This window comes from Lissotriton vulgaris, chromosome 8 (genome assembly GCF_964263255.1).
Source record: "Lissotriton vulgaris chromosome 8, aLisVul1.2, whole genome shotgun sequence".
Classification (NCBI taxonomy): Eukaryota; Metazoa; Chordata; class Amphibia; order Caudata; family Salamandridae; genus Lissotriton; species Lissotriton vulgaris.
Window position 1 is genome coordinate 1,507,014,778 of NC_141696.1, and position 17,470 is coordinate 1,507,032,247.

At 47.3% G+C, this 17,470-nt stretch overlaps 1 protein-coding gene across 2 annotated transcripts in view; it reads left to right on the forward strand.

Annotated features, from left to right (window-relative positions):
• Window positions 1–4,933: 4,933 nt before the first annotated feature.
• FBXO40 (F-box protein 40) overlaps window positions 4,934–17,470 on the forward strand; it is an 85,408-nt gene continuing 72,871 nt past the window's right edge. Inside the window, exon 1 of one of the 2 annotated variants that reach the window (XM_086935615.1) lies at window positions 4,934–5,226. The gene's annotated coding sequence lies outside the window, so the exon portion shown is untranslated. Of the gene's footprint in view, window positions 5,227–6,186; window positions 6,424–17,470 lie in introns of those variants that run through there. The other variant, XM_086935616.1, reaches the window with a different exon arrangement.

Consider the following 17,470-nt stretch of genomic DNA (forward strand, 5'->3'; position numbering starts at 1 on the left):
TAAGTAAAATAGACCAGCTTACAGAAGAGGTGAACAGGCTGGGGGTTCTCCTGCAAAAATCGCTAGAAGAAAAAACGAAAACCCCTCTGCCAAAAACACCAAGAGTCGAATCAAAATCTACCCAAATTGTCCCTAGGTCAGATCTATTTGCAAATACTCCCTTGAACACCATGGGTAGTACAGCTCCAGGGAGGGGGGACTTGAGAGACTCAGATCCAGATATTAATAAAGGGGACTCTGCAGGGCCGAGTCATAGAGGCAGAAAAGAAGATGACAATCTAGAGAAGGGGCTCGTTGAATTTATTGTGGAGGCTTCTCCATTAATATTGGTCCTAGCAAACGTCCCCCAACTGGAATCAGGGCAAGTAGAGAACATTCCTTCTTTGATAAATAAATCACTCCATTGGATATCAAGGAACATGGCTTTTAATCCGGGAGGCAGGGATCAGTTGGCACAGGAAGTAGTTAAAGCTAGAAGAGTTGAATGGATCGGGGGTGGTACCAAAAAATTTAAGGGGGATAGTGTGGTGCTACATCTTTCCGACCCAGAAGTTCTGCCAAATATCCAAGCTAATATATACCCCCCTCAGCGTAGATCAACTGAAATAGTGCCACTAACGTTGGATTTCTTTTATACAAAAAAGGCAACACCTTAAATCCAACAATGTTGAAAACCAAGTGGAACCCTGTATCAAGAAAAGCCAAAACCCTTGGTAATAGAAATAACTGGGGTATCTTGACGGAAAATAGGTTCTCGGCCCTTTCGGGTCTAAGTGAATGCGACTGACTGGAAGAATGGAGGAGCTTAGGAAAGGTTATGGCTGTAGAGGTCAACTATGGAAACGATGGTATTATAAAGAACCTAGAAACAAATTATAGTGAGGGTAAGACACCCGACCATAGAGAACATACTCCTAGTATAGTAGAGTACACCCCACCAACTACCCATACCATTGTTAGCAATGAAGAAAGTACTTCTTTATCCCTCTTGCTTCCCCTTAATCAGGGCACACCTTTACAAGAGGGGAACACTGAGTTGAAAGGTAGCATTAAATTCACTTCATGGAACATAGCGGGAATCCACCATAAACTAGAAACTCCCGAATGGTGTGAGTTCATTGACCGTCATGATGTTATCATGTTGCAGGAAACATGGGCAGTGGCATCAGTTTTTCGCCAGGGTTTCTTACATTTCTATGTACCTGCGAAAAAGAATACAAAGGGGCAGCCTTCTGGGGGTCTAATCATTTTGATACGTCAATCCTTGCAATGTACCATCAAACAGAGACATATTAACAATAGTGACCTACTCCCTCTAGTGCTCACCTGGGCTGATGGCCATAACCTGGCCTTATACAACATCTATGCCAGGGGAACCCAAGGGGGTACAGCCTCTGATGTGATAGGTGCATTAGATAACGACCTAGAGATTCTACCTTCGCAGTACACTATCCTGGTGGGGGGAGACCTGAACACAACATTCGAACCACTAGGATGTGAGGATAATGATCTGGCCCAAGAGGAAGATACCAAATGGGGAATTCCCCAATTAGATCTCCCGCTGGTAAAAAAGTGGACAGAAGTGGCAATACAGGTTAAGAGCCTATGTCTGTCCAGGGGATTGAGGGCACTTAATGGCCGCACCCCCTCTGATCCACAGGGTAAGCATACCTTCGACAACTCGAGGTCAAGTAGCAGGATAGATTACATCCTTATAGATGTCAGAGGTTGGCATAAAGTGGTAGATATGCAAGTGATTCCGAGATTGGAGAGCGACCACAACCCATTGTGTTTGCTCTTTAATCTGGAACAAGGTGTAAACTCAATTAACCTGAACAGGGACCTTACGACACTAGATGTTGTTTCAACCAATAATCTCTGTCACATTAAATGGGCAACCTTGGTAGATAAACCTGGGGATATGCAGGCCCTAGAGAGGATAGTTACTGAAGAGGTTACCAGACTGCAGATTTTCACTAATGAAATAAATTTTAATCAATTGATTGAAGAGTCACAGCCAAAGTTTTTTGCTAATTTACAGAAGTTATTTTTAAAAAAAAAACAGCAGAGGAAGGGTACCAGACCACCAATAAAAAGAGGGTGGTATGACCATTCCTGGAGAAAAGCGCGACAGAAACTCAGTACAGCGCTGAGGTCTAAAATAGGAGTTATAAAGGCCAGGGATGAGTACAGGAAAGCACAAATTAGGGCAAAAAGATTGTGGGATGAGAATTTATGGTTAGATCTGAAGAAAGCATGTGCAGACAAACAACAGAAAGAGTTCTGGGCCATCCTAAAGTGGGGCAGTGGGGGAATAGCTGACTGCCCGAAAAATCATGTAGCAGAGGAGGCTTGGGTGGACTTTTTTAAACCACAATATGCAGACAATTTGCCTCCTCAAACTGAACCCCCTCCAGAAAGGGTATTCTATACTCATGAATTATTTTCATTGAAAGACGCAAACGAGGCAATGGATGGAGTAACCAGAGGAAGAGCGCCAGGAATTGATGGAATACCGGCGGATGTGTTCTTATCGGACAGGGCCAACTGGTGTAAATATTTTGTATGGCTTGGTAACGCTATCGCACAAGGAGCAATGATCCCAGCAACATGGAAAGGAGCGGAAATAATACCTGTTTTTAAAAAAGGGGATAAGGCTTTACCAAGTAACTACAGGCCCATTAGCCTTATCGACTCTGCACAAAAACTAATGGGCAGGATGATACAAAACAAAATACAAGCCTGGATAGATAATAAGGATATCCTCTCCCCGTACCAAGCTGGCTTCCGCCCTTTGACCAGCTCTGTCGACCATTCCATTTTTTAACTATGTACTGGAAAAATGTAACCCTGACAAATGGTCCATTATTTGCTGTTTTCGTTGACCTGAAGTCAGCGTTTGACTTAGTTCCCCGACAAAAACTTTGGATCGTCTTGCGGGATCTTGGAATAAGTCCTGAATTGCTGACTTTGCTCGTGAGGATGCACGAAAACAACTATGCCCGGATTAGATGGGGTGCTCAGGGAGATGTCACTGAATCCTTCCCCGTGGATAGAGGGATAAGGCAGGGCTGTGTCCTGGCCCCCACCTTATTCTCCCTCTACATCAACGGCATAGTTGACTTTTTAAAGCAATTTCCGACAGATGCCCCAATATTAGATGGGGAGCGGGTCCCAGTATTAATGTTTGCAGATGACACCTTGCTGGTCTCGCGGACCCCTAGCGGATTGCAAAAGACAATAAACGCTTTTGGTGACTTCTGTCAGATCCGGGGCTTGGAAATAAATACAACAAAGACTAAATGTATGAACCTGAATCCTGTCAAGAAATTCAAGGGGAAAATGCATTTTAATGGGTCTTCACTGGAGGAAGTGAATACTTTTACCTATCTAGGTATTTCTTTACAGGCCAACATGAACTGGAAATCCCATATGGACTCTGTGGTGCTAAAGTTTAACCAATTGGCAGGGGCAATAGCCCAAAAACATAAATCTTCATTTACAAAACCTATCCAGCCAATAATGGAGATTTATAGCATGAAAGTGTTGGGCGCATGCCTTTACGGATCAGAGTTATGGGGCTCCACCAATCTGAGCACATTAGTCGTTGCAGAAAACAAATTTCTTCGACGAATAACTGGTGTCCCCCAGAGCACTCCTTCGACCCCGCTCCAATATGATCTCGGGAGGAAAAAGATCGAGGACATGGTCAGATTGAGCCCCCTCCTATATTGGAGGCGTGTAAAAACTACTCCTGAATTGAGTCACTACGCAGCTGCCCTTATGGATGTTGTTAGCTCTGACCGGTTTCATAAAATATCCTGGCTCAAAGAAGTTAGGACTATGCTCCATAAACTGCACCTTGATCATTTGTGGACTACAGTAGACCCACACGCCTTCCCATCTAAGGCCTCATTGAAAAAATGTACTGGGACATGATAAATAATACTGTATTGATTTCCAACCAACCATCTTTGTTGACATCCCAGTTCTTGGATTTCAAAATCACTCCTAAATGTGAACAGTACTGGGATTTGATTTCTAAACCCCTAGATAGGAAGCTGTATTTTCAGTTTAGAATTGGCTCTTTACCCCTCAATGCCTTCACGGCCAAATGGTCCCCCGGTAATGTAAATACTTGCTCTTATTGTAAAGCACATGTAGAGGACATCCCACATTTTCTGTTTGTTTGCCCATTATATGCTGCCCCAAGAAGCAGATGGTTAAAACCGGTTTGCAGGAATATGGGGACAAGGAAATATCTAGAGGCACTAAGGATTTTAAAATCAAATTGTGCCCCCAATCTTGCAATTGCTGTAGCCAAATACATGGGGTGGGCCTGGATAATACGAACGCGCACTTTAAAACTGCAATTAATTATGGGAAATGTATCTATAATGACAAATTTAACATGCAAAGGCCTTGTGCTGTGACTTGATTTTATAATGTATAAATTTTACAAATTGAATTATTCGTCAACAAAGTATAAAATGAATGGTATTTAATATGTATTTTATTCTGTTCTTAAAATTCTAGCGTAGTATTTATTCTGCTTAGCTTAGGGAAATATGCTTTTATGACAATGTTGTCGAATAAAGTATTTAAACTTGAAAACTTGAAAGGACCAGAAATAACAGAGGTGACTGGCACCCACGCTGCAAGCGAGTGGAGGGGGTGTTAAGGTTGGCAGAGGGCACAGAAAGGACAGAGGTGACTGGCACGAGTGTGGCGGATGCCAGGGTTGGCAGAGGGCACAGATGACATTAAGGGGATGTACGTGTGCGGCTGGGTATGTGGGACTCGGCCTGGTGACTCTGCCAGCCCCCTCCGGCCTCCCCCGTGCCACTGTGGGCAGGCACGCGCTCTCCTTCCTTCTTCCCCCCTCAGCGGTGACAGTGTTAACGCGCAGAGGCCAGAAAGAAAGCCCTGGAAAGCCGAGCCGGCGTGTCGCGGCCCAGCGGGCCCGGCTGTATTTATAACCACAGGAACATTTGAAATATGTGTGCACGCTGCCTCCTCGCACCCCCGCCTGCTACTGCGCTCCAGACCGCGCTGCACTGGACCCAAAACAACCAGCAGAGACCCGCAGCAGAGCACGGGCACACCTCTGCAGTCTGCACGAGGGGGCACCGCGTGCACACCTCTGCACGGGTAGGGGCACCGCGTGCACAGCAGGGCCCTCGTGCACACCTCTGGGGACTTCACCCGTGGACTTCCGGCCTCGAGGTAAGGAAAACTTGGGAAATTCACACCAAAAGTTTGAAGGAAGCTGCGCGTGCCAGATTTTAAGACCATCCGCTGACATCTCGAACCCTCCTTAAGTTGCCTGCTGGCTGAGACGAGTGGCATTGCACACTGATTGAACCAACACGAGGGGGCGCCTTGAAGTTACGATTCTGCTTTCAAGGCGCTTCAGGGCTTTAGATGCTGTTTCCCGACTTGGAGATTCGCTTTTTGGAGAGGGAAGCAGAAGGATTGGGCGTCACGAGGGAGACCCGGGGGTGATGAGATGGAAGCCGGTGGCATTCTGGGCATCACGAGCCGTCGATCTGCAGGGAGAGAACCTGTAACTTGCTCACAATAGCGATTGCTCTAGCCTTGATTGGCAGTTTAAAAAAAAATCTAATTAACTTTTAAGTTGTTATTGTGGTGGCCGACCCTCAATGATGTTAGTTTCTGAAGTGAAGCTGACAGAGTGTCTCTGTGAGTTAAACACTGATCGCTGACATTTGAGGTCATGTGGCGTCACAAATACAGATCTGGCAGGGCCTACAGAGCCTGTCATCCTTACAAGGTCACCATGCACTTCGTGACTCCTGTTGTCACCAACCCAGCAACCTTGCTCTTTGGATAGTGTTCTAAACATATTGAACTCCCAAGGTGACCCTGGGTGGGCAGCTGCGGTTATTTATGAGGACAAACTTATGTTCTTCGCCCACACACTCTGGATTGGCTGGAATTTAGTCTGGCAATGAAGATTTACTCAATATGGTGACATTTCATTGTGATCAACGCTGCTGATAGGGGGGGGGGGGGGGGGTTGTGGGTAGACCCCGAGTGTGGCTCTGCCGGGTAAGGTGTGTTGGATGCCCACAAATGCACATCTGTGCACTTCCGGTTCCGTAGTCACAGATGCTGTCAGCGCTCCTAACACGTGCCACGGTTGACGTGTCGCAGGAGCACCTTTAGAATGCTTCGAGAGTGCCTGAAACCCAGAATCCGACCCCTACCGCAGACGTAAAAGGCGTCTTTGTGAATCTGAACTGAAGCTAACATATCAATTGACGACCCTCCGACGCGTGAGGCAAAGTTTGGGGAATGCGCCAGGAGACTTTTTATACCCTCTGAACATTCACCCTAAGGAAGAGGGTCCCTCGGAAATTGGACTTGTAGCCGTTTGCATTGGTTTGAAGTCCAGTTTAGGTGAGTTGTTAATATATATATATATATATATATATATATATATATATATATATATATATATATATATATCTTTTTAGTTGCTTTATTTTAATTGGAAAAAGTGCTGCAGTCTTGCATGAAACCAGATTGGAATTCGTCGAGAAGGTTATTATCCTTAATATGTAGGGAAAGTTGTTTCGCTGCACATTTTTCTGTGATTTTTGCAAGAAAGGGGAGGTTGGTGAAGGGGTGGAAGATGTTGAGGTTGTTGGCATCAGCGGAGGTTTTTTTGGAAGTGGGGTACCCTGCCCTGTTTTAAGGGCAACAGGAAGAGAGCCTTGGCTGAGGAAATGTTAATCAGACTGCTCCAATAGGAAAGAGTGTGGGTGTAGAAGTCGGTGGCGATGTCACTCGGGATGGGGTCGCAAGAATGGTTAGAGGGTTTTGTTTCGAGAATGCATTTGAGGCAGGCATCTTCAGAGATGACGTCAAAGTGCTGCCAAGTGACTAAAGATTTGCGCTCCTCTAGAGGGGTAGGATCAATGACCTGATCCACCAATGATTTCACTTTTTCATCAAAGAATATGGCACATTTTGCTGCTTTCTTTGGAGGATCGTCAGGATTGCAGGTTTTTGATAAATGTATTATTTTTTTAATTAATTTTACTTTGTTCTGGAAAATCACACATTACACGTTATGCATTTAGAAGACACAGTAGTACATGATGGCATCGGATTGAAATGGCAACATTGGCACAGCATGAACTCCTGGGAGGCTATATTGTACAACATGCGGATACCCAGACAGACCAAACCTAGTGCATATAGCCTCACTGCGTCATATCTGCATACGGGTCTGCGTTCTGTATTCGAACCGTATTCCTTGGGGGCACATTTAGGTTCACCTGGGCATGGTCTGGGGTGGGAGGCCTACTGTGCGGTCTCTGTAGATACGTTATCAGGGGAGACCCATATATCATGTGGTCTACTGGTTGGGGGTATAAGGTTCCAGTATTCCATCAACTGAGTTTGACAATGTGCAGCGTCCGCCAACCATGCCTGGGGTCTTGGCCCCGGTTTCCGACCCCAATGGATCGTCACCCGGCACCGAGCAAGTATTAACAGCATGGCAATCAACAACTGTTGGCATCTGGTAGGTCTTTGACATGGCCTACTAGGCAGACCACAGGGTCTGGAGATAGGGTGATCGAGGTGATGTCGCCGATGATGCGGCATACGTCACAGGCGGGCAACTAGAGCCAAATTTCGGGGGTGGGGGCTGGAAAATATTTCGGGGGGAGCTAATTCTTCCAACCATAGACAGAGTGGATGTAAGAAGGGGTGAACACACAACAAAAGCCCCATTTACAAGTAAATGGTCTTTTAAAGATCTGTTAAGTACTCGGGTGCTGCTGCAATTAGACACTCGCCAGCCCGCAAAGCTGTGTCAGCCCGGGCTGACACACACAACGGGGGGGGGGGGGGGCTGAAGCCCCGGGAGCCCAATGGGTGTTGCACTCCTGATACGTCATGCCAGAAAGCCACAACCTTGGGGCACGTCCAGGCTAGGCGCATGAATGGGGTGTCGGGAGCCGCGCATCGCAAGCTGTTGGAGTCTGCACACAATCCCATTTTATGAAGCAAAGCTGAAGCTGATGAATCTCCGATTTGGAAGTAGCCAATTTCTTGGAGACGCTCCTACATGAAAATTGATGAGTAGTGAGAGGGTGTGCCGCCTCTGGTATTACAAGAGGGAAGACATTTGTCATATCATCTGTAGCTGCCCTGCACTAATAGAAGAACGTAGGAGGCTGTTAAGGTCGGACTTTAATAGTCAAATTATACGAACATGCCGACAAGCAGTCATAGCCAGTTTACAAGGAGAAAGCTTGCTATTTACGGGTAGACTTTTGAAGTTTATAGAAATAGTGGAGAAGAAATTGCTTAACCGTGGACAATGAGGATGGTTTTATTTATATTTGGTTTTTATACATTGATGAAAAGTTTCTTTTAATTATGTGGTCTTAATAATGTGTGAAATGTAAGAAGAATTGTATAATGTTGTTTTAATTGTAAGTTTTTAGTAACTGAACAATAAAATGTTCATGTTTCATGTTTTCATGAAGCATAGTGGGCGTACGGTAGCGTCTGTGGAGATATTTTAGGTGTATGAGGCGCAAACGGCAATTCGGGGTCAGTCTCTGGGACTGGTTGCAGCAGTATGTCCATTGTCCAGACTTTACCGAGATCAGACACCCAGGCCAGCCGTGACCGCTCGTTATCGGCTGGGGATGCAGCGAGCGCCAAAGCGTAGAGTCTAGTTATCAGTTTGCGCAGTGAGGAGTTTGTGTGGATGTGTTCTAGAACCGTGCATTGGACTGGGGGCGGGATCAGGCTTGAAGGTTGAGGGAGAGACGGGGGCGGGGGATCAGGCTTGAAGGCTGAGGGATAGACGTTTGTATTTCCTTTTCATGTTACAGCATTATCATGCACTGGAATCCCATCTCGGGTTTCACCCCCCAAAATTGTTCGACTCTGGTCCAATTACTTCACCTCCCTATGGTGCGAACTTGTGAATATATTTGCTACAAATGTGACTGAAGTAAATATGTAAAATAAGCAAGGAACCTATGGTGTGCTATTGAGTGCTCTCCCAGTTCAAAGAGCGAAGAACACATTCAACATAAAAGAATATTACAGGAGCACCCTAGATCCAGGGGTGCAACTGTCAATAGTTCGGCAGGTGCAATGGCGCCTGGACCCCAGGGTGTTTGTAGCCCAATGCACCCATATTATGGCTGTATTCTACAGTTCAGTCACCTAATTCATGCCTGTAGTTTACAGTCCAACTCTGCTCTGTGGCAATCCAGCTGCAGAGCTGACACTGCACCAAAGCAGCAATACAAGCACTGCAATCCAGCTGTAGAACTGATGCTGCGCCACATCAACACTGCTCTGATGGGAATCCAGCTGCAGAACTGACACTGCATCACATCAGCACTGCTTTGGTGGCAATCCAGCTGCAGAGCTGATACTGCCCCACTGCCCCACAGCAGCAATACTTACAGTACAATCCAGATGCAGAACTGACACTGCACCACACCAGCAATGCTCTGGTGGCAATCCAGCTGCAGAACTGACATTGCATCACATCAGCAATGCTTTGGTGGCAATCCAGCTGCAGAACTGACACTGAACAGCAGCAGTAGGCATTGCTCTGGTGGCAATCCAGCTGTAGAACTGAGACTGCATCACAGCAGCAATGCTCTGGTGGCAATCCAGCTGCAGAACTGACTGCACCACAGCAGCAACACTAGCAGTGCAATCTAGCTGCAGAACTACCACAGCAGCAATGCTCTGGTAGCAATCTAGCTGCAGAACCGACACTGAACCACAGCAGCAGTGCTCCGGTGGCAATCCAGCTGCAGAACCGACACTGAACCACAGCAGCAGTGCTCCGGTGGCAATCCAGCTGCAGACCTGACACTGCACCACATCAGCAATACTGGCAGTACAATCCAGCTCCAGAACTGACACTGCACCACACCAGCAATGCTCTGGTGGCAATCAAGCTGCAGAACCGACACTGAACCACAGCAGCAGTGCTCCGGTGGCAATCCAGCTGCAGACCTGACACTGCACCACATCAGCAATACTGGCAGTACAATCCAGCTCCAGAACTGACACTGCACCACACCAGCAATGCTCTGGTGGCAATCAAGCTGCAGAACTGACTGCACCACAGCGGCAACACTAGCAGTGCAATCCAGCTGCAGAACTGGCACTGCACCAGCACCACAGCAGCAATGCTCTGTTTGCAATCCAGCTGCAGAACTGACACTGCACCACAGCAGCAATACTCGCAGTGCAATCCAGCTGCAGAACTGACACTGTACCACAGCAGTAATGCTCTGTTGGTAATCCAGCTGCAGACCGGACAATGCACCACATCAGCAATACTCGCAGTACACTCCAGCTGCAGAACTGACACTGCACCACATCAGCAATGCTCTGGGGGCAACTCAGCTGCAGGGCGGACACTGCATCACAGCAGCAATGCTCTGGTGGCAATCCAGCTGCAGAACTGACACTGAACCACAGTAGTAGGCATTGCTCTGGTGGCAATCCAGCTGCAGAACTGACACTGAACCACAGTAGTAGGCATCGCTCTGGTGGCAATCCAGCTGTAGAACTGACACTTCACCACAGCAACAATACTCACAGTGCAATCCAGCTGCAGAACTGACACTGCATCACAGCAGCAGTGCTCTGGTGGCAATCCAGCTGCAGAACTAACACAGCACCACAGCAGCAATACTCGCAGTGTAATTCAGCTGCAGAGCTGTTGCTGCGTCACAGCAGCAATGCTCTGGTGGCAATCTAGCTGCAGAACCGACACTGAACCACAGCAGCAGTGCTCCGGTGGCAATCCAGCTGCAGACCTGACACTGCACCACATCAGCAATACTGGCAGTACAATCCAGCTCCAGAACTGACACTGCACCACACCAGCAATGCTCTGGTGGCAATCAAGCTGCAGAACTGACTGCACCACAGCGGCAACACTAGTAGTGCAATCCAGCTGCAGAACTGACACTGCACCAGCACCACAGCAGCAATGCTCTGTTTGCAATCCAGCTGCAGAACTGACACTGCACCACAGCAGCAATACTCGCAGTGCAATCCAGCTGCAGAACTGACACTGTACCACAGCAGTAATGCTCTGTTGGCAATCCAGCTGCATACTGGACAATGCACCACATCAGCAATACTCGCAGTACACTCCAGCTGCAGAACTGACACTGCACCACATCAGCAATGCTCTGGGGGCAACTCAGCTGCAGGGCGGACACTGCATCACAGCAGCAATGCTCTGGTGGCAATCCAGCTGCAGAACTGACACTGAACCACAGTAGTAGGCATTGCTCTGGTGGCAATCCAGCTGCAGAACTGACACTGAACCACAGTAGTAGGCATCGCTCTGGTGGCAATCCAGCTGTAGAACTGACACTTCACCACAGCAACAATACTCACAGTGCAATCCAGCTGCAGAACTGACACTGCATCACAGCAGCAGTGCTCTGGTGGCAATCCAGCTGCAGAACTAACACAGCACCACAGCAGCAATACTCGCAGTGTAATTCAGCTGCAGAGCTGTTGCTGCGTCACAGCAGCAATGCTCTGGTGGCAATCCAGATGCAGAACTGACACTGCCCCACACCAGCAGTGCTCTGATGGCAATCCAGATGCAGAACTGACACTGCCCCACACCAGCAGTGCTCTGATGGCAATCCAGATGCAGAACTGACACTGCCCCACACCAGCAGTGCTCTGGTGGCAATCCAGATGCAGAACTGACACTGCCCCACACCAGCAGTGCTCTGATGGCAATCCAGCTGCAGAACTAACGCTGAATCACAGCAACAATGCTCTGGTGGCAATCCAGCTGCAGAGCTGATACTGCACCACAGCAGCAATAGTCGCACTGCAATCCAGGTGCAGAACTGACTGCACTGCAGCAGCAGTGCTATGGTGGGAATCTAGCTACAGAGCTGACACTGCATCACAGCAGCAATACTCGAAGTGCAATCCAGCTGCAAAACCGACAGTACAACTCAGCAGCAGTTCTGTGTCGTCAATTCACTTGCATAACTGACGCTGTCGTCTAACAGCAGAATTTGCACTGCAATTTTGCAGCAGAATTTGCACAGCAATTCAGCAGCAGCTCTGGTAGTGCAATCCACCTGCTTTTCTGACACTGCAAACCAGGAGCAGTGGCAATACTGGAATTCAGCAGCAGTGTGGTGGCTGCAATTCTGCTGCTGACCTAACACTTTAATTCATCCACAGAACTGAGTGGCCCAGCTGTGGAGCTGACACTCTAACCCAGCTACAGTGCTGACACTGCAATACAGAAGCTGTGATGTGACTGCACGCCCAGCACAACACCGACACTGCATTCACATTCAGAAATTACACTGCATTCCAGCTGCAGAACAAGTAAACTGAAACCGACGTTCAGCAGCAGTACGAACACTGCAGTCCAGCTGTTTAACTTGCACTGCAATCCTGCACAGTACTGGGTCTGCAGCGCGTCACTGCATTTCAGCTGCAGAACATACTGTTTGTACTTTTTCTGATATGCAATTTTATATGTTAATAAAAAAAAGTGGAAAAAAAAAAGAAAACCAACAAGCAAACTGAAACCGAGTTCTGCAGCCGTACTGACACTGCAGTGGAGCTGTTGGACTCGCGCTGTAATCCAGCGCCTGTACTGAGACTGCAGTGCGCTATTGCATTCCAGCGAAAGAATTGCCTCTTGGCCCCAGTGCCACTGCACCTGCTGCACCAAAGAAAGCAACGCCCCTGGCTGCAACACAGCTGCATAACTAACTGCAATCGAGCTGCAGACCAGGGGCTGGCACAGCAATGCTGCCACTGCCAGAGAGCCGCCACCATCACTTGTATTTGTATTTGTATTTGAGCTTATATAGCGCACAGCTACCCGTAGTGGGTTTCCCGGCGCTTGCTTAGGGAACCCGTCCTGGTATTCCCCTGTGAGATAACCCCAGTAGGGTATCCACAAGGTGAAAGCCAGGCATCCCGCCGCGAGGGGCCGTTGTGGAGATTAAGCAAGCTATTGCCCAGAGTCGCAGAGTGTGAACCCGTGAGTCGAGAAGGCACCGGAGCGAGAATTATCGAGTCCGTGGAAGTTTTGAGCCCAAGACCCGCCGAGGCGGGGAATTGAACCCTGGTCCAGGGCCGATCTCAGATTCCGGGTCTGCCGCCTCTAACCCCTGAGCCACACTTCTCCACTCCGGGTCTGCCGCCTCTAACCACTGAGCCACACTTCTCCACTCCGGGTCTGCCACCTCTAACCCCTGAGCCACACTTCTCCACTCCGGGTCTGCCGCCTCTAACCCCTGAGCCACACTTCTCCACTCCGGGTCTGCCGCCTCTAACCCCTGAGCCACACTTCTCCACTTACCCATGCAACGCGCCTAGCAGCAGCTGATCTGTCCCTGTGCCAAGGAGCAGGTCCAATGGGTGCCCTCAGTCATGCTGGTTTTTGGTTCTACTGATCATAATTCAAGTTTTAGATTGGAATTTCATGGTTACCAGTGCTTTGTGAGTGAAATGGGGTTCCAAATATAATGCCCTGTGTTTTGACTGACCTGTTTTTTTTTTCATGGACCAGTTTTTTGGTTGTATTGTGTTCTGACTATCCTGTGTGTTGACCGACCGTGTTTTACTTGTCCTGTGTTTTGATTGGTCGCTGATTTCGTCGTTCTATGATGTTGCGCTTCTACTTACTACTGTTCACATGTTTTGTATGCTCCGTGTTTTTGTCTTGCATCTTACACTAGAGTTTAGCAGTCCTGTATTTAGACTTTTACTCTTAAGCAGTGATGAGTTTCTCCTGCCTTGTGTTTCAACTTTTTGACTAGCCTGTGTTTTTGCCCGCAGTATCCTCTCTAGCCTGTGTTATTGCCCGCAGTATCCTCTCTAGCCTGTGTTTTTGCCCGCAGTATCCTCTCTAGCCTGTGTTATTGCCCGCAGTATCCTCTCTAGCCCGTGTTTTTGATCGTAGTATCCTCTCTAGCCTGTGTTTTTGATCGTAGTATCCTCTCTAGCTTGTGTTTTTGCCCGTAGTATCCTCTCTAGCCTGTGTTTTTGCCCGCAGTATCCTCCCTAGCTTGTGTTTTTGCCCGTAGTATCCTCTCTAGCCTGTGTTTTTGCCCGTAGTATCCTCTCTAGCCTGTGTGTTTGCCCGCAGTATCCTCTCTAGCCTGTGTTTTTGCCCGTAGTATCCTCTCTAGCCTGTGTTTTTGCCTGCAGTATCCTCTCTAGCCTGTGTTTTTGCCCGTAGTATCCTCCCTAGCTTGTGTTTTTGCCCGCAGTATCCTCCCTAGCTTGTGTTTTTGCCCGTAGTATCCTCTCTAGCCTGTGTTTTTGCCCGCAGTATCCTCCCTAGCTTGTGTTTTTGCCCATAGTATCCTCTCTAGCCTGTGTTTTTGCCCGTAGTATCCTCTCTGGCCTGTGTGTTTGCCCGCAGTATCCTCTCTAGCCTGTGTTTTTGCCCGTAGTATCCTCTCTAGCCTGTGTTTTAGACCGCAGTATCCTCTCTAGCCTGGGTTTTTGCCCGCAGTATCCTCTCTAGCCTGTGTTATTGCCCGCAGTATCCTCTCTAGCCTGTGTTTTTGCCTGCAGTATCCTCTCTAGCCTGTGTTTTTGCCCGCAGTATCCTCTCTAGCCTGTGTTTTTGCCCGCAGTATCCTCTCTAGCCTGTGTTTTTGCCCGTAGTATCCTCTCTAGCCTGTGTGTTTGCCCGCAGTATCCTCTCTAGCCTGTGTTTTTGCCCGCAGTATCCTCTCTAGCCTGTGTTTTTGCCCGCAGTATCCTCTCTAGCCTGTGTTTTTGCCCGTAGTATCCTCTCTAGCCTGTGTGTTTGCCCGCAGTATCCTCTCTAGCCTGTGTTTTTGCCCGCAATATCCTCTCTAGCCTGTGTTATTGCCTGCAGTATCCTTTCTAGCCTGTGTTTTTGCCCGTAGTATCCTCTCTAGCCTGTGTGTTTGCCCGCAGTATCCTCTCTAGCCTGTGTTTTTGCCCGCAATATCCTCTCTAGCCTGTGTTATTGCCTGCAGTATCCTCTCTAGCCTGTGTTTTTGCCCGCAGTATCCTCTCTAGCCTGTGTTTTTGCTTGTACTGTCTATTGACTGTCCTATGGATTTACCGTCAGGTATTTATTTGTCTGCTCTTGATACGATATGAGGCCTGCACCCCAAGAGCCACAGTGCTTGGATTTTTAATCCCCGGTGCCAGGACCTGGTCAATGCAAAAATACGAATTAGAACGCCAATTGGACTGCAACCCATACAGAACCCACTGAGCAGTACTGTGCAGGAAGTGTTTTCTGGTAAGAATCAGTCCTAAAAAATGAGTTCAGGCCCACAGTGGAACTCCAAACCCTCTTTCATGAATGAATAACACACGCATACCACCACTAAGAAACGGGATATGTATTTTGAAATGTTTATTTGGAAATCCTAGCCTAGTGCATAAAATATGTATGATAACCATACATAATACAAAGATAAATGCAACAAAGCATATCATAGTCAGAGCCACTGGAATTATGCCACTGTGCGGCTGCAGAATAATGATAGATTTGCCGCATTTGCTACAATATTTATTTTTTATTTATTTAGGAAGTTTTATATCGCTCTGGCCTGACCCGGGGGTATCAGAGCGCTTTACATAAGATACAATGCAGATAATCACATAAAACAATAATAGGGACGTCAGCGGCGGAGAGTTCTGCTTCGAGGTCTTGCTGACATAGGGCCTGTTTCCGGCCTCCGACTGCTCCTATCGGTTCCCTAGGGAGCGGTCGAGGAACAAGATTTTGAGTTGACTCTTGAATTTTACAAAGGAGGGGATAGTTCTGATGTGGAGGGGAATGGAGCTCCAGATTTTGGGCGCACTCCCGGCGAAAGATCGAGCCGCAGTATTTTGTTTTCGAGTTTTCAGCCGGATGAGTAGAAGAGAGTTCAAGCTTCTGAGGTTTCTGGCCTGACCGGCTTTTTTGAGTTTAGCCGCCAAATATTCAGGTTTGCCCGTGTGCAAGGCTTTGTGAGTGAGACAGGCTGTTCTGAAACTAGCCCTCATTTCCACTGGGAGCCACTTGAGTTCTCTGCATAGTCTGCAGATTTTAACCAAAAAAAAGAGGGGCATATTAGCAAGAACGTCGTTAAAATTATCGCAGTTTTAGCGGCAGGAAACTGTCTCCAGTACAGCGATAATCGGCTTGCTAATATGCGTTATAGAATTCCAATAGAAGCCCAGGTTAGATGTCCTGCACATCTAACCTGGGCTTCTATTGGAATTCTATAACGCATATTATCAAGCCCATTATCACCGTTTTAGTGGCAGTTTCCTGCCGCTAAAACAGCGATAATTTTAACGAGGTTCTTGCTAATATGCCCCAGAGTTTCTAGCTCAAACAGTTCAAAAGTTACCAAAAAACAAGCAACACACGATACCATGCAGTGGAAGGCCATTTGCAAATGTTGACTGGTCACCTTTCGATTGCCTATTGCTATATTTGGGTGTTAAACTAGTACTAATGAGATACAACCAATGCCCGAACAGTGTTGACAAGTGAAAAAATTAGAGCATAATGAAGCAATACTACCACAACATGTGGTGCATTATGCTGCATAATTTGCCTTTTCTTGCCGCATAATTTACTTAACCCTGGTGCATATTTTGGCCTTCCCATTCCACATAATTCCAGGGGACCTAATCAGAGTCAGCGAAAACAGCAATAACATTTCTAGCATTGTTATTGAGTTCTTGGAATCCAAACAACTTCAAGCAATTTCTAAGCCCCTGCTAAAATTTAGCAGCATTCGTAAATAGCAAGCCTATAGTTGAGTTTCTTAAATTGCTTTGCACAGCATACCTGTTTTGTTATTTAATAACAACACAGCTATTCTCTGTCACAGTTTCTTGGGGCTTTGGAATAAACAGCGGTTGGCCTACGGCCACTTCTCGCTGTCCACAGCGTCACCTCAAACTGGGGCTGTAAACCGACATAACCTCGGGTGTGATAGCCCTAGCGCGTAGTCCCTCTCTGACTATGATTCGATACCTGGGTTTTTATAGTATCTGATTGTCAATTGTATCTGATATTTTGTAAACAAATGTAGAAGTTGCAGCCACCAAAGCATCATTAAGACTAAACAATCATTGCAATAAATGCAGCATCTTGATTTACATATAGACATACCTTTAAGAACTAAAAATAATAAAAACCACGTCAGCATAAACCATTAGATGATGTAAGAATTGTAGTTATTAGTTGAGAGAAGAGAGCGCCCCACTCGGGCAACAACCACAATCCTTGTCAGAGCAAACCACAATTGTCAATAACTAAGCCTCTGCTTAACCCTCTGGTAGCTTGAACCAGGGGCAGTCGGTTTTACCGCATGCGCGCCAGCGGGTTTTCCCGCTGCGCGCTGAAATTTAAAAATCGCGGGTAACGTGACAAAGCCAGCTCGTCATG